Genomic DNA, 27,049 nt, shown 5'->3' on the forward strand with positions numbered 1-27,049 from the left:
AACTGTTGACCAAATTAAAAAGATTCTGGACACTCATAGTACAAGACCAGAGGAAGTTGAACAACGAATCAGTGACCTGGAAGATGACAGAATGGAAAATGAAAACATAAAAGAAAGAATGGGGAAAAAAATTGAAAAACTCGAAATGGACCTCAGGGATATGATAGATAATATGAAACGTCCAAATATAAGACTCATTGGTGTCCCAGAAGGGGAAGAAAAGGGTAAAGGTCTAGGAAGAGTATTCAAAGAAATTGTTGGGGAAAACTTCCCAAATCTTCTAAACAACATAAATACACAAATCATAAATGCTCAGCGAACTCCAAATAGAATAAATCCAAAAAAAACCCACTCCGAGACATATACTGATCACACTGTCAAACATAGAAGAGAAGGAGCAAGTTCTGAAAGCAGCAAGAGAAAAGCAATTCACCACATACAAAGGAAACAGCATAAGACTAAGTAGTGACTACTCAGCAGCCACCATGGAGGCGAGAAGGCAGTGGCACGATATATTTAAAATTCTGAGTGAGAGGAATTTCCAGCCAAGAATACTTTATCCAGCAAAGCTCTCCTTCAAATTTGAGGGAGAGCTTAAATTTTTCACAGACAAAGAAATGCTGAGAGAATTTGCTAACAAGAGACCTGCCCTACTGGAGATACTAAAGGGAGCCCTACAGACAGAGAAACAAAGACAGGACAGAGAGACTTGGAGAAAGGTTCAGTACTAAAGAGATTCGGTATGGGTACAATAAAGGATATTAATAGAGAGAGGGAAAAATATGGCAAACATAATCCAAAGGATAAGATGGCCGATTCAAGAAATGCCTTCACGGTTTTAACGTTGAATGTAAATGGATTAAACTCCCCAATTAAAAGATATAGATTCGCAGAATGGATCAAAAAAAATGAACCATCAATATGTTGCATACAAGAGACTCATCTTAGACACAGGGACACAAAGAAACTGAAAGTGAAAGGATGGAAAAAAATATTTCATGCAAGCTACAGCCAAAAGAAAGCAGGTGTAGCAATATTAATCTCAGATAAAATAGACTTCAAATGCAGGGATGTTTTGAGAGACAAAGAAGGCCACTACATACTAATAAAAGGGGCAATTCAGCAAGAAGAAATAACAATCGTAAATGTCTATGCACCCAATCAAGGTGCCACAAAATACATGAGAGAAACATTGGCAAAACTAAAGGAAGCAATTGATGTTTCCACAATAATTGTGGGAGACTTCAACACATCACTCTCTCCTATAGATAGATCAACCAGACAGAAGACCAATAAGGAAATTGAAAACCTAAACAATCTGATAAATGAATTAGATTTAACAGACATCTACAGGACATTACATCCCAAATCACCAGGATACACATACTTTTCTAGTGCTCACGGAACTTTCTCCAGAATAGATCATATGCTGGGACATAAAACAAGCCTCAATAAATTTAAAAAGATTGAAATTATTCAAAGCACATTCTCTGACCACAATGGAATACAATTAGAAGTCAATAACCATCAGAGACTTAGAAAATTCACAAATACCTGGAGGTTAAACAACACACTCCTAAACAATCAGTGGGTTAAAGAAGAAATAGCAAGAGAAATTGCTAAATATATAGAGACGAATGAAAATGAGAACACAACATACCAAAACCTATGGGATGCAGCAAAAGCAGTGCTAAGGGGGAAATTTATAGCACTAAACGCATATATTAAAAAGGAAGAAAGAGCCAAAATCAAAGAACTAATGGATCAACTGAAGAAGCTAGAAAATGAACAGCAAACCAATCCTAAACCAAGTACAAGAAAAGAAATAACAAGGATTAAAGCAGAAATAAATGACATAGAGAACAAAAAAACAATAGAAAGGATAAATATCACCAAAAGTTGGTCCTTTGAGAAGATCAACAAGATTGACAAGCCCCTAGCTAGACTGACAAAATCAAAAAGAGAGAAGACCCATATAAACAAAATAATGAATGAAAAAGGTGACATAACTGCAGATCCTGAAGAAATTTAAAAAATTATAAGAGGATATTATGAACAACTGTATGGCAACAAACTGGATAATGTAGAAGAAATGGACAATTTCCTGGAAACATATGAACAACCTAGACTGACCAGAGAAGAAATAGAAGACCTCAACCAACCCATCACAAGCAAAGAGATCCAATCAGTCATCAAAAATCTTCCCACAAATAAATGCCCAGGGCCAGATGGCTTCACAGGGGAATTCTACCAAACTTTCCAGAAAGAACTGACACCAATCTTACTCAAACTCTTTCAAAACATTGAAAAAAATGGAACACTACCTAACTCATTTTATGAAGCTAACATCAATCTAATACCAAAACCAGGCAAAGATGCTACAAAAAAGGAAAACTACCGGCCAATCTCCCTAATGAATATAGATGCAAAAATCCTCAACAAAATACTTGCAAATCGAATCCAAAGACACATTAAAAAAATCATACACCATGACCAAGTGGGGTTCATTCCAGGCATGCAAGGATGGTTCAACATAAGAAAAACAATCAATGTATTACAACACATTAAAAACTCGAAAGGGAAAAATCAATTGATCATCTCAATAGATGCTGAAAAAGCATTTGACAAAATCCAACATCCCTTTTGATAAAAACACTTCAAAAGGTAGGAATTGAAGGAAACTTCCTCAACATGATAAAGAGCATATATGAAAAACCCACAGCCAGCATAGTACTCAATGGTGAGAGACTGAAAGCCTTCCCTCTAAGATCAGGAACAAGACAAGGATGCCCGCTGTCACCACTGTTATTCAACATTGTGCTGGAAGTGCTAGCCAGGGCAATCCGGCAAGACAAAGAAATAAAAGGCATCCAAATTGGAAAAGAAGAAGTAAAACTGTCATTGTTTGCAGATGATATGATCTTATATCTAGAAAACCCTGAGAAATCAACGATACACCTACTAGAGCTAATAAACAAATTTAGCAAAGTAGCGGGATACAAGATTAATGCACATAAGTCAGTAATGTTTCTATATGCTAGAAATGAACAAACTGAAGAGACACTCAAGAAAAAGATACCATTTTCAATAGCAACTAAAAAAATCAAGTACCTAGGAATAAACTTAACCAAAGATGTAAAAGACCTATACAAAGAAAACTACATAACTCTACTAAAAGAAATAGAAGGGGACCTTAAAAGATGGAAAAATATTCCATGTTCATGGATAGGAAGGCTAAATGTCATTAAGATGTCAATTCTACCCAAACTCATCTACAGATTCAATGCAATCCCAATCAAAATTCCAACAACCTACTTTGCAGACTTGGAAAAGCTAGTTATCAAATTTATTTGGAAAGGGAAGATGCCTCGAATTGCTAAAGACACTTTAAAAAAGAAAAACGAAGTGGGAGGACTTACACTCCCTGACTTTGAAGCTTATTATAAAGCCACAGTTGCCAAAACAGCATGGTACTGGCACAAAGATAGACATATAGATCAATGGAATCGAATTGAGAATTCAGAGATAGACCCTCAGATCTATGGCCGACTGATCTTTGATAAGGCCCCCAAAGTCACCGAACTGAGCCATAATGGTCTTTTCAACAAATGGGGCTGGGAGAGTTGGATATCCATATCCAAAAGAATGAAAGAGGACCCCTACCTCACCCCCTACACAAAAATTAACTCAAAATGGACCAAAGATCTCAATATAAAAGAAAGTACCATTAAACTCCTAGAAGATAATGTAGGAAAACATCTTCAAGACCTTGTATTAGGAGGCCACTTCCTAGACTTTACACCCAAAGCACAAGCAACAAAAGAGAAAATAGATAAATGGGAACTCCTCAAGCTTAGAAGTTTCTGCACCTCAAAGGAATTTCTCAAAAAGGTAAAGAGGCAGCCAACTCAATGGGAAAAAATTTTTGGAAACCATGTATCTGACAAAAGACTGATATCTTGCATATACAAAGAAATCCTACAACTCAATGACAATAGTACAGACAGCCCAATTATAAAATGGGCAAAAGATATGAAAAGACAGTTCTCTGAAGAGGAAATACAAATGGCCAAGAAACACATGAAAAAATGTTCAGCTTCACTAGCTATTAGAGAGATGCAAATTAAGACCACAATGAGATACCATCTAACACCGGTTAGAATGGCTGCCATTAAACAAACAGGAAACTACAAATGCTGGAGGGGATGTGGAGAAATTGGAACTCTTATTCATTGTTGGTGGGACTGTATAATGGTTCAGCCACTCTGGAAGTCAGTCTGGCAGTTCCTTAGAAAACTAGAGATAGAGCTACCATTCGATCCAGCGATTGCACTTCTCGGGATATACCCGGAAGATCGGAAAGCAGTGACACGAACAGATATCTGCACGCCAATGTTCATAGCAGCATTATTCACAATTGCCAAGAGATGGAAACAACCCAAATGTCCATCAACAGATGAGTGGATAAATAAAATGTGGTATATACACACGATGGAATACTACGCGGCAGTAAGAAGGAACGATCTGGTGAAACATATGACAACATGGATGAACCTTGAAGACATAATGCTGAGCGAAATAAGCCAGGCACAAAAAGAGAAATATTATATGCTACCACTAATGTGAACTTTGAAAAATGTAAAACAAATGGTTTATAATGTAGAATGTAGGGGAACTAGCAGTAGAGAGCAATTAAGGAAGGGGGAACAATAATCCAAGAAGAACAGATAAGCTATTTAACGTTCTGGGGATGCCCAGAAATGACTATGGTCTGTTAATTTCTGATGGATGTAGTAGGAACAAGTTCACTGAAATGTTGCTATAGTATGTAACTTTCTTGGGGTAAAGTAGGAACATGTTGGAAGTTAAGCAGTTATCTTAGGTTAGTTGTCTTTTTCTTACTCCCTTGTTATGGTCTCTTTGAAATGTTCTTTTATTGTATGTTTGTTTTCTTTTTAACTTTTTTTTTCATACAGTTGATTTGAAAAAAGAAGGGAAAGTTAAAAAAAAAATAAATAAATAAAAAAGACAAACAAGGAAAAAAAAAAAAAAAAGATGTAGTGCCCCCTTGAGGAGCCTGTGGAGAATGCAGGGGTATTCGCCTACCCCACCTCCATGGTTGCTAACATGACCACAGACATAGGGGACTGGTGGTTTGATGGGTTGAGCCCTCTACCATAAGTTTTACCCTTGGGAAGACGGTTGCTGCAAAGGAGAGGCTAGGCCTCCCTGTATTTGTGCCTAAGAGTCTCCTCCTGAATGCCTCTTTGTTGCTCAGATGTGGCCCTCTCTCTCTGGCTAAGCCAACTTGAAAGGTGAAATCACTGCCCTCCCCCCTACGTGGGATCAGACACCCAGGGAAGTGAATCTCCCTGGCAACGTGGAATATGACTCCCGGGGAGGAATGTAGACCCGGCATCGTGGGATGGAGAACATCTTCTTGACCAAAAGGGGGATGTGAAAGGAAATGAAATAAGCTTCAGTGGCAGAGAGATTCCAAAACGAGCCGAGAGATCACTCTGGTGGGCACTCTTACGCACACTTTAGACAACCTTTTTTAGGTTCTAAAGAATTGGGGTAGCTGGTGGTGGATACCTGAAACTATTAAACTACAACCCAGAACCCATGAATCTCGAAGACAGTTGTATAAAAATGTAGCTTATGAGGGGTGACAGTGGGATTGGGAATGCCATAAGGACCAAACTCCACTTTGTCTAGTTTATGGATCGATGTGTAGAAAAGTAGGGGAAGCAAACAAACAGACAAAGGTACCTAGTGTTCTTTTTTACTTCAATTGCTCTTTTTCACTCTAATTATTATTCTTGTTATTTGTGTGTGTGTGCTAATGAAGGTGTCAGGGATTGATTTAGGTGATGAATGTACAACTATGTAATGGTACTGTAAACAATCGAAAGTACAATTTGTTTTGTATGACTGCGTGGTATGTGAATATATCTCAATAAAATGATGATTAAAAAAAAAAAAAAAAAAAAAAAAAAAAAAAAAAAAAGAGGCCCTATGGCTATGACTGTTAGGCACAATTATGAGTAGGCTTAGCCTCTCCTTTGCAGTAACAAGATTTATAAGGGCAAGCCCCAAGATCAAGGTCATCAGCCAGTCTTAAAACCACCAAGAATAAAACTTTGCTTGAAGCAGGTTACCACCCTGCAAGTTTTCCAGGTGTAAGAAAGGGTTAAGTTTAGCTTTCACATAAAGGCAACATGGAATACGGAAAATGGAGGCTCAGCAGCAGAACTGGCTTAAACTGGCCCTATGGTAAAGGGAAGGAGAGAGAGAGAGCCATGACATAAACCTAGAACCAGTGCCGGCTCCTTATATGGGAAAAATAACCAGGGTTACTGGAATGTAAAGGGATGTGGGGGTATAATCAAAGATGGGAACTCTCGGCGAGAAATTCCAAGTAGTTAACTCTCTCTGCTAGGCTGTACAATTCAAAATCCCAAAGGTGGGCTAGTTAGCTCTCTCAAATAGACTGTACCCTCTAGAGTATCCAGCCAATGGAGAAACAGGGGAGGGACTTGTGTGTTAGGCCTAGGATATACAATTTTGCTGTGTTCTATTGTTCCAGGCGCCTGTCACATTTCTGGCTGTGCATCCATTCTTGCAAGATTGTGAATAAGTTCTTTCTCCTCCACAATTGTGCGAGCATTTATTACAGCATTATTTCCAACACAGGCTCCTGTGGAGAACTGCCGACCCTCTCTAAAGTCCTACAATGAATAGGCCACCCCTACCCATTTGCCCAGTTCCCTCTAACATATGGGCGTATAGTTGACGCTCATGTATTGTATGAGTCTGAATTTCTTAATGATGGACTCAGCACAGACATCAGAATTTGCCTTCTCATCCCAACTCAACTCACTAAAAACCCAGGCTTCACTATTTTTTCTCCTGAAGTCATCTTTGTTGTATATGGTGTTCTGTTTCCTAAGCAGAAATTAATTAATCACTTCATATTTTAAAATTGTCACTCATTCTGTGAAGGTGCCATTACTATAACCAGAGAAAAAGGATATTCAGACACATCCCTAACTGCCCATATAACAGAGGGAAATAACTCCCAATAAGGTGCTTTGGTGTCATTATCAGAAAGAATACCAGGCTGGGTGGAATATGGACTTTATATATAGTTTCCAATATTACTTCCTATTTCAATATTCTAGATTATGAAGTTAAACGCTTACTCCTTTTACCTAATGTTTGATGATTTACAGAGATTTGAGATATAGAAAGGACAGAATGTCAACATGTATTCTATTTAAAATGCCAATTTTTGCCTATTCCTCACCAACAATTTATTCAAATCTTCCCTCTTGCAGGAAGCCTTCTTTTATAATCTCCAAGTAATTATATTTTACTCTCTATACTCTCAGCCCTACACTTTTTCCATACTATAATAATAGATGATAAATAATAAATAAATAACAAGAAAATAATAAACATATTAATAAATAAATTAAATTATATATTACAATTATAAATAAAATTATAAATAAAATTAATAAATAATATTTGTCCATTTCTTACCTACCCTCCCTTCCTCACTCTCACCCCCAGTCTCACGTGCCATCACTCAAGCAGCAGGAGCAGTTTTCTATATGTACTGTTCCCAGTCACAGAAGCCATGGCTTTCAACTGTGAGAAACAGGAAATTGAGAAATAAATGGCTTTTTGTTTTGTTTTCTTATTGTTTGGAAGGAGAGTTGTTTTTTTTTGTTTTGGTTTTGTTTGGTTGGGTTTTGGAAGGGGGGAGTTGATTGTTTTGTTTTTTCTTGTTTTGTAGTTTTAGTTTTAAAAATCTGGGCCTTAAAAATCTAAAGCCAAATTCTAGAAGACTTTGAGCACAGACTTTATACAATAAACCTTACAGTGTGATGCTATGAGCTGCTTTATTACCCCCCAAATAATGTAAGAGTTTTGGATAGAAATCAGACAAAGGAAAATCAGAGAGGATGTGACCAGGGTAATGGGTCCCTGGGAAAGGCCCAGCTCACCACCTGCTAGGCTGATTCCTGGGAGAGGGGTGGCAGGACTGTAGAAACTGCAGTGGAAACCCTGGGAAAGTTTGAGGGGATCCTGGAGCAGAAGGAACAGTTCCCAGCCTCTCCGAGTATTGTCCGGAAGAGTGTAACTCTTGTGGAGAAGCCCCACATTTGACCTGGCAGCAATAGATGAGGAACATGTGCAGGCTATTGGGTCTGAGGGAAGTCTCCAAGTCCACACTCTGGGTTCTCAAGCCTCCAAAGAAGGGCACAGAAGTGGCCGAGAACAGGCGAGCAGCCCGTAAGGGCCTCCAAGGGGATGCCAAGTGAACAGAGTGGACACGGTAACCAGACGCCGGAGCAGGATCACAGTCAACTCGAGGGACGGAAAGGCTGGAAGGGCTGACACCCAGGGGCCAGGTGGAGTGAGCCCATGACCAGGCGTCCTCCTTCCAGTGCCAGGACACGCATAAGCACCTAAGGTTATGGGCCACCTAAGACACCTGTGAGAAGGTAGAGAACTCTGAGACAGTGAGACTTAAACCAGAAGAGTCTAAGTTACCTTGAATTGGAAAAAACTGAATTTTCTATTACTCAGGGGAAATGGAAGCTTCTGAGCTAAACTGACTTCAATTTTAATGAAAGAAATACATCCTTTTTCATATCCAAATCCTTACCCAATAAAAATTAAAACCCAAAACACTATCATTCATTCATTCATCCAAATTTAAATATCTATTCCAAGCACTGTGCTGAAAACAGGAAATATAAAGAGAAATACATGTGCTCTGTCTTGAAGAAATGTGTGGTTTGGTGCAGGAGTCCCTACAGTTACCTGTGACCAGTACTGTAATAAAGGTAAATGTGTTACTTTTCTGAGGATGCTGTAACAAATTACCACAAATCTGGTGACTTAAAGCAACAGAAATCTCTTCTCTCACACTTCTGGAGGCCAGAAGCTGAAAACCCAGGTGCCAGCAGGAGCAGGCTCCCTCTGAAGGAGAGGTTCCGTCCCTTGCCTCCTTCAGCTTCTGGCAGCCGTTGGTGGCCCTTGAGCTGTGGCCACGTCACTCCAATCCCCGACTCCATGGTCCCATACCCTCCTCCTCTTCGGTCTGTCAAGTCCCCCTCTGCCTTTCTCTCATAGGGACACATCGTCAGGTTTTCAGCCTCCCCAGACATCCAGGATGATCGTCTCATTTCCAGATACTTAATTACACCTGCAAATACCCGTTTTCCAAATAAAGACAGATTCACAGTCTCCAGGAATTAGGGTGTGAACTTATCTTTTTTTTTTTGGGGGGGGGGTGCATTATCAGGGCAAAGACACCATTTAGCTCCCTGTAGCATAATACAGCAGCTCCATGTATGGCATCTAACTCTGTCTGAGGGAGAAAGGTAGTTTTCACAAAGCTGGGTCTGGAGGGATGATAGGAGTCTGAAATATGTTGTTGTAAAAAAAAGACATTCTACCTAGAGGAACTGCATTGACAAAAGAATGAAGGTGTTAAACGGAATGATGAGTATCTTGGTATTATCAGGACTTAGGTAAGTTGGTCATATGTCCAAGTTTGCCTAGGTGATTCCCAGTTCACATTTCTTGTCCAGTGTCCCCTCTGGTTTAGTGTTTTGTTCTGGATGCTTCAGAACCAGCATGGGTTTGGCAGAACTCTACTGTGTACTTCCAGCCTCTGCTGTGGTCACCTCTTAGACCTGTGTGAGGTGCATGGGCAGTGAGCAGAGTTCTTGCTTTAACGCATGGTTAAGTCTAAAAGACAACCAGCAATACCCACTCTCTTTGTCTGACACTCCTGGCACAAGGTAATCAGCACTTCCCCTTCAGGGACATTGTGCAAGTTACTCGAATTAAACAAGCAACAAGGAGAGATTCCTGGTGGTAGGTGGTGGTGGGAGAAGTACTCTGCATTTTTGTGCTTGTCAACTGCTTAGTTTACCGGCCAGTTGTACCCTGGCTCATGACGCAACCCTCAAAAGACATGCAGCCACCAAGGTCACAGAGCAAGTAGAAAATATGGCAAATTTAGGTTAGGTGGATATGAAATATGGGTGGGAAATAGAGGCTGGACAATCCTTCCAAAGAACCCATTTTGCAGTGGAATTTTTAATGAACATTTATTGTATATAATAAATTCACAGCTCTTTCTCTTAATATCTGGAAATGCCATTTTAATTTTTTTAATAAATCCTTTCAACAACAAATTCCAAAGGGGAGAGCTCATATTTAATGGGAAATCAATTACTGAATTTTTATTTCTAAAGAAATTTGATGATGAACATATAAATTGCACAAAAGGTTTTTTGACATTTTACCATCCTCTATGGGGACCATCAGAAGATGCATCTCTGCTGAAGAAACCTCAGCATGCCCTTCGAAAGTGAATATTTTAATAAGACTGTGCTGGACAAAGACAATTTAACACATGCTACTACAGAAGAAGGCTTGACATAGCACTTTGTGAAGCGTTAATTTTCATTTAGATAAAAGGACCATTATTATAAAGGGAACTTTGCTTATTTTCAATTCCACATTTTCTTGTGCCCTATATAAAAAGTTAAGCAACAACAATTAATGGGTTCCCTTCATCAGCAAAAGAATTTCACAGTTAAATGGTATCAGTTTTACATCACAGTTATCAGAGGCTTCAAATAGAACACCCATCAAGTTAATTCCAATAATGCTTTGAGCTTTTCATGCAATTCAGAGAATTAAAGTAAACCACTTGGAAGTTGCCTCTGTCAAAGGTGAGACATCTGACATTACTATGGATGCTGTTATAAATTCAGTTTAAAGGTTCAACACTGAAGACAAATTTTTACAGTTATAATACATCTAAAAATAATACAAAGTTTTGGTAGAGCAAAACTATCTTAGTTTCCAGGATGCTATGACAAATACCACACACAGTGTTGGCTTAAACAATGGGAATTTATTGATTCACAGTTTCTGTGGCTTCCGAGGTTTCCGAGGCTGGCCATCCTTTGCGTTCCTTGGCTTTCTCATCACATGATCATGTCGTCTCCTTTTCCTTCCAGGCTCCAGCTGACTTCCTGCTTCCAGCTCCTCCTTTTCTCTCTACATCTGAATTTCATTCAGCTTTTAAAGGACTCTGATAATATAGATTAAGGCCCAACCTCATTCAGTTGGCCTCAACTAAAAATACCATCTTCAAAAGGTCCAATTTACAATGGGTTCACAGCCACAGGAATGTATTAAGATTAAGAACATGTTTTTTTCCTGAGGTACTTAACTTAATTTGCCACAACAACACTGTGATAAAAACAATATTTACTAGATTAAGAAATCCACAGAGCAGAAAATATATAATTCATACATAATATGTAAATCTGTCTTAAATAAGTTTCCATATTCTGTCAATCAAAATAGGGTTACTTTTACATATGTGAAGCAGATGATGTTTAATTAAAAAACTTTTCAGCATGGCACTGTTTTCTCTGTTTGCTGCCTGTTATCAATTGAGTTTTAGAAATACACATCCTTCAAATAAATTACTTTTTAAATGAACCTAAGTGGCCTACAATGGTATTGGACCTTTTTGCAAATAAATTCTCTGAATTTTGGTTGCATTTATTAGAAATCATTGGAATCCTTAATCGGAGCATTAAACAAATGGAAGACCAAAAAACTTCAGTTTTTGAAGCTTTTATGGAATCACAGTAATTAAAACAAAGCTTACAAGCAGAGAGGTAATTAAATTTGTCTTTACAAAAGCAAGTAAGGAAATAAATTTAACAACAAAAATTCAAATGGTATGCAAGATTTAATTTCAAAATCCTACAATTACACTTTAGAATATTTCAACTTTGGGAAAACTTTTTTAATGGAACTCCTATTTTTAATTGGATAAATTGACATTCTGTTACAGAATAGAATGGAATGCCATTGAGAGGCCTATACTTTTGCAGCATGTAAATTTCGTGAAACATTCCAAAAAATCATAAAGACGTTCTTTTTAATGAATTTTTTCTTATAAAAATATTTGTCCAAAAAAGGTATTTTGGATTGAAACAAAAAGTACCTGCAAAGATATCTAGGCTGAAACATTAACCCATTTCAACACATAAAAAATTAGAATTACAAATATCCTCCATTTAGCAGAATTTGTTCTGAGGTTACTAATCACCTCAGTACTTGCAGTCTTCAGAAAAAAAAGTCAGTTGAAGGAGACAATAATTTACAATTTATCTGCAACTTTGAAGAAGAATCTAGACAATTCCATGGAAAATTTTTAAAACATATTGAAAAACAGTATTGTTTACTCAAAAAAGAAAGAGAGAGAGAGAAGCAGCACAATGTCTTGTTCTTAGAGATAGATACAGCTAAGAAACTAAAGAACAGTAGTATGATTCAAGGATAATTACTATGCTTATGTTATTTTTAAATAATATTCAGATAATCAATATTAAGAAGTTTATCTGATTTACTACACAAAGACATTATTTTTATATTTTTAGGAAGATTTTCTTTTAATGTAGTTTTTTTTACATTTTGTTAACATATATCTGTATTTTCTTTAATTCATAGTCATTCTCAAGTACAGAAACAGATTCTGCTACAGTATCTAGTTCCTCTCCACTACTTAAATTACTTGTTAGCACCATTATGTATTGCCTTGTGTATTTATATTCCTACAGCAGTAAAACTAGAAAAACATTGCATTTACAGATTTGTATAATTGGCATGAATAGAATTGCAAAAGTAGTTACATGACAAAGGCTTACAAAATTTTAAACCTTCATATTCCGGAAACAAGATTTGCCATTTAATAGTAATCATAGTCTTTCAACCAGAGGATGTTCCTTAAGGGGAAAACTCAGGTTTAAACCCAAACATACCTATATCGATCCTTGGGAGCAGTTTAAGAACTTAAGGCTGAAAGTCCCACATTGTGCTTGTCATCAGCCCACTGTTTTCCTGCCTGGTAGGCTCTGGAAGTGACTATTCTACCACTTTGTGCAGTCGATTCTGAATGCTATATCCACTGAACCCAGGGTCACCAATCAGTACTCAAGTTTTGTAGGGTCAAAAGCACTTCTTCAGCCATTGAGGAAGACTGTCTGCAAGGTCTTCATCATAAAACATATCGCCAAGAAGAATAAGGTCCCACTTGCCTTGCTCTTAATCAAAAATGTTTGGGGTTAAAATGGGAAAAGGATTCAGCTGGTTCAAGTCACAATTTACTGTAATAGCCATTCCTGCAAGAGGCCCATGTCGTTGGCCTAGATCCTTGATGCCCCACTTGATACAGATCAAAAGTGGTGGATTCTCTGCCCAATGTGCTCAAGTGACCAATTTCTGAGACACCACTGTTTCAAAGAGAGAAAGAGTTTACTGCTAGGCATGAAGCAAAAGATCAGATGGTCTATCAGCCTAAAATATGTCTCCCCAAGCTCCAGAAATTCTGGTAGTTCTATGATATCAAAAGATGGGCAGGTTTTAGGATAATGAGCACAATGGCTCCAGATGATGTAATTAGAGGTGATCTAATTTAAGAGCATGCACAGGTTGATTACATGCTTAGTCAGAGAACATATGTAAGAAAATGGCAGCCTTATTATGATGATGGGCATGATTTTTAGCATTTTAATGAGGTCGGTTAAAGTTTAAAGTTTAAGCTACTGCACATGTCAGGCGGGCCCATTTTGGTTAGATCCAGCTTCGGTTATCAAGACAACTTTAGAAGTGGGTTGGGTTAGTTCCTGGTTGACCCAAGGCCCTTGATTAATAAACCTTACTGGCTGTTTTTAGTGATCATAAGACTCTAAAGTTGAAAAACTGGATAAGTGAGTACAAATGAGGGTCAGTCACAAGGTTTTTATAATCACAAGGGCACAAGATAAAGTCTATACAACTGGATTACAGTTCACAGATTTCAGGTATTTCCCTCTGTCTATTCTAATCTACCAAAAAGTAAAAGGGAATATCTGTATAATGATTCAGTAATCTTAATCATTCCATAAATCTAACTTCTCAGTTACACACTCATTTTAGCAGCAATAGCTGTAGCTCCACCTCCACTCCCAAGATCTAACACAGATTTTCCTCTGACAGTGTGGTGTCAGGATTATCTAAAAGATATCTGGCTCTGCTAAGATCACACTCGGAAGCTAGAGCAATGCAAGGCAGACAGGCACCTGTGCAGCTCATTTCCACACGTTCTTTACCACGGTGCCTCAGGCTCCCCAAGGCAGAGAACTTAATATAGTGTGTTTTTGTTGTCTGTGAACAATTCAGATTGTTCACATTCCATACAATTATCCAAAGATCCAAAGTGTACAGTCAGTTGCCCACGGTACCATCATACAGCTGTGCATCCATCACGACAGTTAATTTTTGTTCAATTTTTAGAATATTTTCCTTACTCCAGAAAAGAAATAAAGACGATGGAAAAAAAAAAAAAGGAAACTCAAATCCTCCCACACCCCTAACCACCTTCCCTCCATTATTAACTCATAGTATTGGTAAAGTACATTTGTTACTGTTGATGGAAGAATGCTAAAATACTACTAACTGTAGTATATAGTTTGCAATAGGTATACTTTTCTCCCTATATGCCCCTCTATTATTAACTTCTAGTTATAGTGTCATACATTTGTTCTAGTTCATGAGAGAGATTTCTAATATTTTTACAGTTAATCATGGATGTTGTCTACCACAAAATTCACTGTTTTATACATTCCCATCTTTTAACCTCCAACTTTCCTTCTCATGACATACGTGACTCCAAGCTTCCCATTTCCACCACATTCACACACCATTCAGCACTGTTAATTATTCTCACAATGTGCTACCATCACCTCTGTCCATTTCCAAATGTTCACGTTCCCCCTAGTTGAACATTCTGCTCATAATAAGCAACTGCTCTCGATTCTTTAGCCTCATTCTATATCCTGGTAACTTATATTTCATGTCTATGAGTTTACATATTATGATTAGTTCATATCAGTGAGATCCTGCATCCTTATGTTCTGACATATTTCACTCAATATAGTGTCCTCAAGGTTTCTTCATCAACCCATTTTTTTAAGATGGTTTTGTTCACACACCATACATTCCATCCTAAGTAAACAACCGATGGTTCCCTATACAGTCATGTATTTATGTATTCACCACACTCACCAGTATCTATATAAGGACATCTCCATTTCTTCCACAAAGAAGCAGGAAGAGTTAGAGAAGGTAGAGAGACAAAAGAAAAAGAAAAACAAAAGAGGAAAAAAAAACATGACAGCTAGGAAACTACATAAGGAAAGACAGTATTAAACTAAAGTAGAATAAAGAGTTACACAGCATCACAATGCCAAGAGTCCCATACCCTTCCCTATGTCCCCCTCTTATATGCATTTAGCTTTGGTATATTGCCTTTGTTACATTAAAGGAAGCATAATACAATGTTTCTGTTAATTATAATCTCTCATTTGCATTGATTGTATTTTTCCCCAGTACCACCCCATTTTTAACACCTTGCAAGGTTCTCCTTCACATAAAAACATATTTGTACATTTTATCACAATTGTTGAGCAAGCTAGGTTTCACTGAAATATACAGTCCCAGTCTTTCCTCTTTACTTCCAGTGTCCCATATGCTCCTAACCTTCCTCTTTCAACCAGACTCACAGTCATCCTTCTTCAGTGTACTTACTTTGCTGTTCTACCACCACCTAAAATTGTATTCCAAACCTCTCACTCCTGTCTTTTCCTGTCCATCTGTAGTGCTCCCTGTAGTATTTCCTTTAGCACAGGTATCTTGTTCACAAGCTCTGTCATTGTTTGTTTGTCAGAGAATATTTTAAACTGTCCCTCATATTTGAAGGACAGTTTTGCCAGATATAGGATTCTTGGTTGGTGGTTTTTCTCTTTCGGTATCTTAACCACTTCCTTCTTGCCTCCATGGTTCCTACTAAGAAATCTGCACATAGTCTTATCAACCTTCCTTTTTATGTGATGGATTGCTTTTCTCTTGCTGCTTTCAGGACTTTCTTTGTCTTTGACATTTGCTAATCTGATTATTACGTGTCTTGGTGTAGGCCTATTCAGATCTATTCTGTTTGGGGTACGCTGCACTTCTTGGTGCTGTGATTTTATGTCTTTCATAAGAGATGGGGAATTTTCATTGATTATTTCCTCTATTATTGCTTCGGCTCCTTTTCCCTTCTCTTCTCCTTCTGGGACACCCATGATATGTACATTCATACATTTCATGTTGTCATTCAATTCCCTGAGACATTGCTCATATTTTTCCATTCTTTTTTCTATCTGTTCTTTTGTGTGTAGGATTTCAGTTGCCTTGTTCTCCGGTTCCTGAGTGTTTTCTTCTGCCTCTTGACATCTGCTGCTGTATGTCTCCATTTTCTCATTCATCTCTTGTGCTGTGTCTTTCATTTCCATAGATTCTGCCAGTTGTTTTTCTGAACTTTCGATTTCCACCTTATATTCACCCAGTGTTTTCATTATACACTTCATCTCTTTTGCCATATCTTCCCTAAACTTTTAAAATTGATTTAGCATTAGTTGTTTCAATTCCTGTATCTCAGTTGAAGTGTAAATTTGTTCCTTTGACTGGGCCATAACTTTGTATTTCTTAGTGTAGGTTGTAGTTTTCTGTTGTCTAGGCATCTGCTTTCCTTGGTTACCCCAATCAGGTATTTCCAGACCAGAACAGGCTCAGATCTCAGAAGGGGGCAATATTCAGTATCAGGTTTCCCTGAGGGTGTGTCTTAGAAGATTGACACACCATGTGAGGCCTCAAACTGCTGTGCTTTTCCTAACCTGCCCTGCAGGTGGTGCCTGTCAGCCTGTTGCTCTTGACTGATGTAAGGAGGTGTGGTCCCCTTAGTACTTAGTTTCTGTTTTGCCTGTTTTCCCCCAGGCTCTGGGGTCTGGTTCTGAATGGGAGGCCAGTAGTAGGGCTGGGCACCACCTCCTTCTCTTAGGGAAGATACACCCCCTAGGGAGTTATCTTATGCATCTGAATTACTCCCTTGTCTCTCTGACTCTGTTAGCTCCACCCCTGTCTGGGCCAGAGCGCTGTGAACTGAAAATGGCTGAGGCTCTCTCCACTGAGCCACTTGGGATGACAGAGAAAAAGGGGCAGAAAGCCCCTTTTCAGGGCCGGTCCACACTCCCTTCTCCCCCCCCCCCCCCCCCCCCCAGTTTCACCTGCTGGCCAGAGATAGCACCTGGTCCTCTGTGCTCCCTCTCCTGGCACAAAGAAGTCCTCCAGCTCTTTAAGGTCAGTCATCACTAAAAGCCTCTGTCTGCTTGTTGGGGATTTGTAGCTTGTATTGAGCAGTCCATGTTTGCTAATCAAAACCCCAGTTGGAGCTGGACTGAGGTTATATTTGCTTGTTCAGAGAGTGCTGCTCTCTATCACTGAGGTTTTGCAGTTCAGGCTGCTGTGGAGGGAGGAGGCTTCTGGCTCAGGTGGACAGTCTTTACTTACAGATCTCATGCTGTGATCTCAGGCATTCCTCCCAATCCAGGTTGGTGTATGATGTAAGTCACATTTGTCTCCCCGCAGTTATTCCAGATTATTTACTAATTGTTCCTGGTTGTTTATTAGTTGTTCCAGGGGAACTAATTAACTTCCACTTCTCTCTATGCCACCATCTTCTTTCTCCTAATATAGTTTTTAATAGAACTTTTTTGCAGGAACTATTTTGACAACTTTGTTGGTCAATAGGTAAGTATTTCAAAAATTATTTGATTTTAATTATTCTTAACAATCTTTCTTACTCCCAAAAATGTCCCACTTTGGTTAGTAAATTAGATTCTCACCTGAGCTCAACCTCAGCACAAACAGTGTGGCAGCACATGAGGGCTAAGGCAGCTTTTTAGGCCACACTAAGAGATCTGATTATATGTTAACAGCTTGAGGAAGAGGCAGAGTACGACATGAGAGGAGTAGGTGGGCAGGACAGACAAGGTGTCAAGATCCTAACCCCACTCCAAGCAGAGCAGCTCAGCTTATAGCTGTTTTACATATTGGATTTCCATGTAAGCTTTGATTTGAGGAAATGGTTCTATAACTAAAAATAACACTGCTGTAGGCAATGGTAATCAGGGAAGAATTTTAAGCAAGGAAGTAACATGCTCAAGTTTGCATTATTTAAAATGTCACTTGGCAACAGGCATGAGGATAGACACTTATGAAAAGTAAACACCTGGAAAACTAAACACCTGGAAATGTGCCTTTAGCATATGCACATTGAGATTTAATGTTGTGCCCTCATTTGGTCTTTTACAAAAGACCAAAAATCCTGTTTCCAAGGTCCCTTGTATAAGGATCTACACATTCAATTGTGATTATAATTCCATGAGAGGGAAGATTCTATCTTTTCAGACAATCTAATTTGCTTTCAATTACAAATCAACAAGAATCATATTACATAATGCGTTCCTTTTTTTTGCCATAGCTGCTCGGGTGCTCAGAATTAAATTATATGTTTGACTGTAGCAACTAATATAATCTAGATATTTGTGATACAAATTTTTCCTGTACTTTGTCTTTGTTTGTTTTTTTTTTATTACCATTTCAAATGACCCTTAAAGGTCCTGAATCCAAACCACAAATAATAACTATAATGGGAGCTAACATTATATGGGGCTTATATGTGCCAGGCAATGTTCTAAACTCTTTACATGTTTAGATGTCACTGAAACTAAATATGGAACTATCTCTGCCTTTGGGATTAGTGAATTTATTTATAAAACATAGGTGTCATCAGATAACATCCATTTCCCTTTATCACCTGTATAAGTTTGCTAATGATTTCAGTACTTGAAACCCACCAAAGCATTGAAAAGCTGTAGCCAATTTCAAAAAATCCTTCACTCCAATGAATTAAAAACCAAACCACAAGAGAAATTACCTTTCAGATTTTCAACTCCCTCTTCTGTAAAATAAATATAAAAATAATGATACATAACAAGGTTGTAGGAGGTTCTAATGATGAAAAATGATGTAAAATCATGTTGTAATTTTCAATGTGCTATACAAATGTTATATACTGTCATTTTGCAAAAGAATCAATGAGAAGTTTTTAATTTTTATCTTACATCTCTGTGCTGGTTTGGATCTATTATGTCCCCCAGAAAAGCCATGTTCTTTAATGTAATCTTGTGTGGGCAGACTTATTAATCTTTATTAGGGTGTGAAATTTTGATTGAATGTTTCCATGTAGATGTCACCCACTCAACTGCAGGTGAGAATTCTGATTGTATTATTTCCATGGAGGTGTGGCTCCCCCCATTCAGGGTGGATCTTAATTAGATCACTGCGGTCCTTTAAAGAGGGCTCACACAGAGAGGACAAAACATCCCACGAGAATCTGAGAGAGACATTTTGGAGAGATGCTAAGAGCCAACACAGACTGTGATGCTTGGAGATGCTTGGAGAAGCTTGGAGATGCAGATAAGAGATAAGAGATGAAGCCCAGAGTTTTCCCTGAAGAAGTTAAGTGAGGACCCCTAGAAGCTTAGAGAGAAATGCTCTGGGAGAAAGGAGCAAAGATGCACAGGAGCAGAGAGAAAGGTGCACAGAGGAGAGAAGACAGAAGCCAGAGACATTTTGGAGAAAGCAATTTTGAAACACAACCTGGGAGCAAAGGACAAGAAGATGCCAGCCACATGCCTTCCCACCTGATAGAAATGTTCTGGACACCATCAGCCTTTCTTCAGTGAAGATATCCTCTTGTTGATGTATTAGTTTGAACACTTTTATGGCCTCCAAAGTGTAAATTTGTAACCTAATATATCCCCTTTGTAAAGCCAATCCATTTCTGGTATTTTGCATAACAGAAGCTTTAGCAAACTGGAACAACCTCCCATGCAATACACCAGCAAATCAATCCCCAAAATCTGTCCAAACTTTGATCACTTTTCAGTACCCCACTATGCTGGTTTGAAGCTGTTATGTACCTCAGAAAATGCCGTGTTCTTTTAATCCATTCCTGTGAGTGAAGACCTATTGTAAGTAGGACCTTTTGATTAGGTTTTTTTCTCAATAGAGATGTGACCCACCCAATTCAAATGGGTCTGAATCCTTTTACTAGTGTCCTTTTTGAGAGGGTAAAACAGAAAAAGCCCAGAAAGCACAGAGAGAAACACCCAGAGAAGTTTGGAGGGAGCTTGGAGAGAGAAAAGCCCAGGATAAGCTAAGAGAGGACCTACAGATGCTCAGACAGGAGGCCATGGAGCGAGGAGCTGAAAGCAATGAAATGAAGGAATAGCAAACACCAGCCACATGACTTGTTATCTAACAGAGGAACCCCGGATGCCAGCAGCCTGTCTTCAGAGAAGGTATCTTTCTCTTGAGGCCTTAATTGGGGCATTTTCATGGACTTAGAACTTTAAATTTGTAAAATAATAAATCTCCATTGTAAAAGCCAACCCATTTCTAGTATACTGCATTCTGGCAGCTTTAGCAAACTGAAACACACATCATGGCCACCCTGGTCCAGGCTACCCTCATGCCTCACTAGGACCATTGCCACAGCCTCCTAATGGGTGTCCTGCTTTGGACCCTTCTCCTCCATAAGCAAACAGATTGATTCTTCTAAAAATGCAATGCAGCCCTGAACAAGAAGGTGGTGGGAGAATCTTCTGGGCTCTGTCCACCAACAAAAGCTTTGAACAGCCAATAAGAACTGGTAAAACATCTTTCTCAGGGCTCCAGGAAACAGTTAAAGGACTTCAGTAGTAGGGCAAGTGCTGAATCAAGGAAAATGATTCTAAAAGTAGTAGGATCTTGTGGTGCCCTGGCTGGCCCCTTCCCCACCACTCACTGGCTTGGTGGAGAGCCTACCCATGCTCCCTGGTCCCAGTTCCAGAGTGAGCAGAATGGCTCTCTGAACCTGCTGAGAGCATGTGGCCCAATCTGTGTGGTGATGGCCTAAGGGACTCACTGTTCCAGAACTTGTGTTGCATGTAGAAGGCAGCCCAGAGAGTTCTCCTACAGAACGCTGTGGGAGAGCAGTCAAGTTGTGCTGCCTAGGGCAAGGAATTGCTGGTTTTAGGAACTACAGTCTGTGACAGGGACATTGAGAAAACTTTTTCTTAAGGAAGAGGGGACATTCGTAATCAGGTAAATGGTGGGGGGTGGGGCACAGTTCCTAGGGCCACACACACATGCTCCAAATAGGATACATGGGCAAAAAGGAACAGGAAGATCCCTATGGTTTGGGTTGAAGCTATTCTCATACAACCCATTGTATGGATATGCCCTAAAGGAGAGCACTGCAAAGATTGGGAAAGTTGTTTTCATTTTTGCCTTCTTTTTTTTTCCTTAGCTCCTGGCATACACAGTCACAACACTAGCTGGATACAAGCTTAAGGAACAGACACCACTGAGTCTAAATTAGAGCAATAACATATTAAAATATAGAAATGTACAGGTTAAAAATACAGAGAAACAGGAAGCAATGCCCAGGCAAAGAAGAAGATTAAAGCATTAGAAACCATCAACAAGGAGGACCAAGACCTGGGACATACCAGACAAAGACTTTTAAAATATGACCCATAATATGCTTAAAGAGCTAAAGGAAAAAATAGACAAAAAATTAAGGAAATCAGGAAAACTGCAGATGAACATAAACAGAATACCAATAGAAAGATGGAAATTACAGAAATGAACCAAATAACTGAAGACCACAGTAACAGAACTTTCAAATTTCTCAGATGTGTTCAAAAGCAGATTGGAGCTAGCAGAATGAAGAATCAGTGAACTTGAAGGTAAGACAATGGAAATCATTCAGCCTGAGGATTAAAAAGCAGACAGAATGAAGAAAAGTGAACAGAGCCTTTGGAACCTGTGGGACCCTATCAAGCATACCAATATACACATTATGGGAGTTCCAGAAGGAAAAGAAAAAGAGAAAGGAGCAGAGAGAATATACAAGGGAAATAATGGCTGAAAATTTTCCAAATTGAATAAAAGACATGAATGTACACATCCAAGACACTCAACAAACTCCAAACAAGATAAACCCAAACAGACCTATGCAGTGGCATATTATAATCAGTCTGTCAAATGCCAAAGATAGAGAATTCTGAAAGCCACAAGAGCAAAGCAATGTGTGACATACGAGGGAGCCTCAATGAGATTAAGTGCTGATTTCTCATCAGAAACCACAGAGGCAAGAAAGGCAGTGGAATGATGTATTTAAAGTGCTGAAAGCAAAAATTAAAAATGGCCACAAAGAATTATATATCTGGCAAATCTGTCATTAAAAAATGAGGGTTAAGACATTCCAAGTTAAACAAAAGCTGAGGGAGTTTGTCACCAATAGACTGACCCTACAAGAGATGCTAAAGAGAATTCTGTAGGTTGAAAGAAAAGGACAACAGACAATAGATTGACGCCACATGAGGAAATAAAGATCCCCGGTGAGGGTAATGACAAGGCTAAACATAAATGTCAGTACTACTGTGTTTTTGGTTTGTCTCCACTTTTCAATTCCTGTAGGATCTACAAGGCAAATGCATAAAATGTAATGATAAATCAGTGGTTTGGGACTCAATGCATAAACATGTAATTTGTGATAAAAACCATGTAAAGGTTGGGGGATGGTGGTACATATGAATATAGTTTGTATATACTATTATAGTTAAATTGGCATCAAAGCAAATGAGATTGTAATAGATTTAGGAGGTTAAATTTAAGACCCATGGTAACTACAAAGAAAATATAAGAAAATATGTAAGCTCATAGAAAGAGAGACACTAGAGAACAGGTTGCCAAATGCAGGTGGAATGGGGAGTTAATGCCTAATGAACATAGACTTTCTGTTTGGGGAGATAGGAAAATTTTAGTTATGGAAGGTTTGGTAAGGCTATTGCAATACTGAGAATGTGATTAATCCATTGAATGGCATGCTTGGGAGTGGTTGAGATGGGAAAAATATATATTGTATATTGTATACAGTATATATGTTTCCACAATTAAAAATAAAGAAATAATAACTAGAGACAATGTAATGCACTATCCTGGGTGGGACCTAGTAAGGGAGGAGAAAAGGCTCAAAGGAATATTATTGGGAAATATGAAAAAATTGGAATATGGACTATAGGCTTTATATCAGTGTTAAATTGCTTGATCTTGATAACTACACTCAGGGTGGGTACATAATTGAATATCCTTGTTCTTAGGAGATGTATATGGCAGTATTACATGTTCAAGGAGCATGCTATATCCAACCTACACTCAGATGTTCAGAAAATGGAAGATAGATAGATAGATAGATAGATAGATAGATAGATAGATACAGCAAATGTGGCAGAAAGTTAAAAATGGTGGAGCTGAGTATCTGGGAGGTGGGAGTAGGGGTGTGGTGGAGCTTCTGTATGGGGTTCATATTATTTTTGTAACGGTCTTTTAAGTTTGGACATATTTCAAAATAAAAAGTTTTTTAAAATACAATGCAGATCATACCACTCCTTTGCTCAAAACCCTCTGTGGTAAGCAGAATAATGGCCCCCACAAAGATCTCCACATCCCAACTCCTGGAATCAGTGAATACCTTGCACGGAAAGAAGGGCTTTGCAGATATGCTTATGTATCTTAGCATATTGAGATGGGGAATTTATCATTGACTTGTGGGGTGAAATCATAAAAGTCCTTGTAAGAAGGAGGCAGGCATGTCAGGGGCTGAGAAGGAGGGGTGACAATGTAAGGTAAGGTCAGAGAGACACTGTTGCTGGAAGGAGGCCACAAGCCAAGGCAAGTGGGTGGCCTGTGGAAGCTTGAAACATCAAGGAACACATTCTCCCCTAGAGTCTCCCCAAGGAATGCAGGGCAAACATCTTCACTTTAGCCCCAGATTTCTGACCTCTAGGAATAGGATACATTTGTGTTGTTGTAAACTGCTAAGTTTGTGGAAATTTGTTACAGCAGCAAGAGGAAAGTAATATACTCTCCAAAGGCTCACCATACCCTCAGAATAAAATCTGAAGTCCTCACCACAGCATACCATCTTGCAGCTTCACACTTCCTCTCTGATTTTATCTCCCATTACTCTTCCCCTCACTGTCTCAGTCCCAGCCACACTGGCCTCACTGCTGTTCCAAGAATATCCTGGCTCTCTCTCACCACAGGGCCTTTGCATTTGCTGCTTCCTCTACCTGAAATGCTCCTCATCCTTGTGTGCTCCCTCACCTCCTTCCCTCTGCTTATATGTCACCTTCCCTCTCTCCTTCCCCGCTTTATTTTTCTTCCCAGCCTTTCTCACCCCTTGACATGTTATACATTTGTGTGAATTTGTGATCATTCTCTCCCCTTGCCAGAGTGGCTTGGCTCACTCCCATGTCCCACTGCCTGTGACAGTGCCTGGCACGTAGGGACTGCTGATTGAATGAATTATTCAAAACTGCTGCTATGTTGTGCTTCTGAAGTTATTTCCACTTAAACTTTTCAGCCTCTTTGTCTCTGAGCAAACAAACAGTGAATCCACTAGGCTCACCCCATGTGGCTCTTACAAAAAGTAAACTGGAAGAAGGTGAGTTCACAAGGCAGGCAGCAGCACAGACCTCCTACAAACTTCAGAAACATCCAAACCGGAGAATCAAGAGCACCATGAGCAGTAGTTCAGAGGCAGACTGCTCCTGACCAGAAGAAACAGTCAGGTTGTAATGACAGCTCTGGAATTATAATTAATCTCAAAAGCCTGGCTGGGCAATTAAACATAGTTTGGAACTAGATGTTAAAATATTTTAACACACTATCACACAGAAGTAATAAAAGGGGGGCAGGCTTTGGTCATTTATAAGTAATGCAAAATTAATCATAGTCTTCAAAAGCTCTCCCCTTTATCACCTTAGATTTAATCAATAGAGTGTGATTATGGGTGACCTCATATGTAATGGAAATTACAGTTTGGGTGGATAGGCTGGAAACTGCAGCTGAAAGAACACCATTTCTCAATCCCTTGCTGCTATGATGTTTTCCTTCAACCTAAAGTCAGATCATGCTCCACATGTGAATGCAGGTGGAAATATAAGGGCTTTTGCTTTTATTTTTGTTTAACCATAAAAATCATTAACTGTATTTTTATGTTGATCTGTATCACCATACCCATAGGCTTAGGACTTAGAAAGCCAAACATAAACAAAGGACAGAACAGATATATCTCTAGCTTAAACAGAATGTCTTCAGCTGCTTACCATTTGTGGACATGTATCATTTCAATAAATATTATAGAATGTAGAATAAATTCATCTCACATCTTGGAAGAGATTTCCATATTCCTCAAATCATCAAATTTTAAGCTGCTATTGTAAGGGGAGAAACCCTTATGGCCTTCCTACATACACCCAAGGGAAGAGTTACAGCTAATCTGATTGGTCAGAATCCAAGATAATCATGGAGTAAGTTTATTAATGGTGCATTAAATGTAAATAGCTATTTGGCCTGCACAAATCTTAGCTCCCAGTTATTCTCTATCGCAGGAATATTCACTGAGTCAGGGCTACCGCTGGGACCCAGAGGTCTCACTCTTTCCAAATGCAGGCTTCAGCCTGTTAGTAGCTGATGAATTTCTTCTACCACAAGTTCAGGAAGGGATAGTAAAAGATTGCAAAATTTAAATATAATTGAAGGAAGCAAGGAGGTCACATTTAGACTTCAAACCTAATCCTAGAACCCCTTCAACTTATACCATTGGAATACTGGCCTGGTCTCCTCAATAATGAAGTAGACTTTTGTTTCTCATCTGCTCTTGGAACTTATCTCTCTCCTGAAGTTTTCTTGGGTCTCTCTTAATAAATACTGTTAAAACTCTGCCTTTTTCTCTCTCAGGGTTTCCTGGGTCCCTCTTGCCTAATATGATTAAGACTCTGCCTTTTACTATCACTAGACTATATAATTTCCCCCAATAGTGTAAGGGAAGAGATAGATAAACTTTGAAATGACCCACTGGGTTCCTTAATGAGCTCCATGAACACACTGTCATTGCACAATCTGGCCATCAGTTGGGCTCACTCATCAAATACCCCACTATCTTAAATTTAAATTCCATAAAATTACATTACAGCAAAATTACATGTGCTTGCTGCTTGTGAACAGTCAAAACTGTTCATGTGAAATGCAAGAACACGAAGGATCCACTGTTTTATTTTCAAAAACGTTGACATTCTATAGATTCCTGCAGCTGGGTTATGTCGCTGTTAAAAGCACAGGCTGAGGAGATAGGCAGAATACTGGATCCATCATTCACAAAGCATGTGGTCTTGAGCGGATTCCTTAAGACTTTGTGTACTCTGTAAAGGGAACAATGATAAAATTTACCTGATAGGATTTTTGTGACGATTAAATAAAAGCACTTGCACAATGCCTGACACATAGCATGCACTCAGTAAATGTTAGCAGTGATTGATATATTGTTACTATTATTATTTCCTTACCAAATGAATCTCAGCAAATATGGTAATGATAAAGACAACAATATTCTTTAAATATTACCATAATTTAGAAATGCATGAAAAGCTAAAGCAATCTTGTAGTTTTACATGAGGAAATAGCATATATGCTATACAAAACAACCAACCAGTCATTATGACGTGCTCTCCACTCCAACATCCTACTCCAAAATCTCAGAAAGAAAAAAGTATTAACTGACTGAAATGCACTAGAATATGAAGCATGCAGACCTGTGCATTAGTTTTCTATTGCTGCATAACAAATCACCACAAATTTAGTGCCTCAAAACAACACAAATTTATACTTTCACAGTTTCCAAGGGTTAGGAGCCCAGGTACAGTTAGCTGGGTACTCTCTTTAGGGTCTCACCAGGCTGAAATCAAGGTATCAGCTGAGGCTGTGATCTCATCTGAGGCTTGAGGGTCCTCTTCCAACCTCACTGGTGTTGGAAGAATTCAGTTCCTTTCAGATGTAGGGCTGAAGTCTTCATGTTATTGCTGGCTCTTGACCAGGAATTACTCTCAGTTACTAGAAGACATGTGTAGTTGCCTGCCACGTGGTCCCCTCCATAGGCAGTTCATAACATGGTTGTTTG

General features: G+C 38.9%; 1 pseudogene; it reads right to left on the reverse strand.

The window, feature by feature from the left end:
• Nucleotides 1–12,909: 12,909 nt before the first annotated feature.
• The window catches only part of LOC119542659, a 42,898-nt pseudogene continuing 28,758 nt past the window's right edge, over nt 12,910–27,049 (reverse strand).

This window comes from Choloepus didactylus, chromosome 8 (assembly GCF_015220235.1).
Source record: "Choloepus didactylus isolate mChoDid1 chromosome 8, mChoDid1.pri, whole genome shotgun sequence".
Lineage (NCBI taxonomy): Eukaryota > Metazoa > Chordata > Mammalia > Pilosa > Megalonychidae > Choloepus > Choloepus didactylus.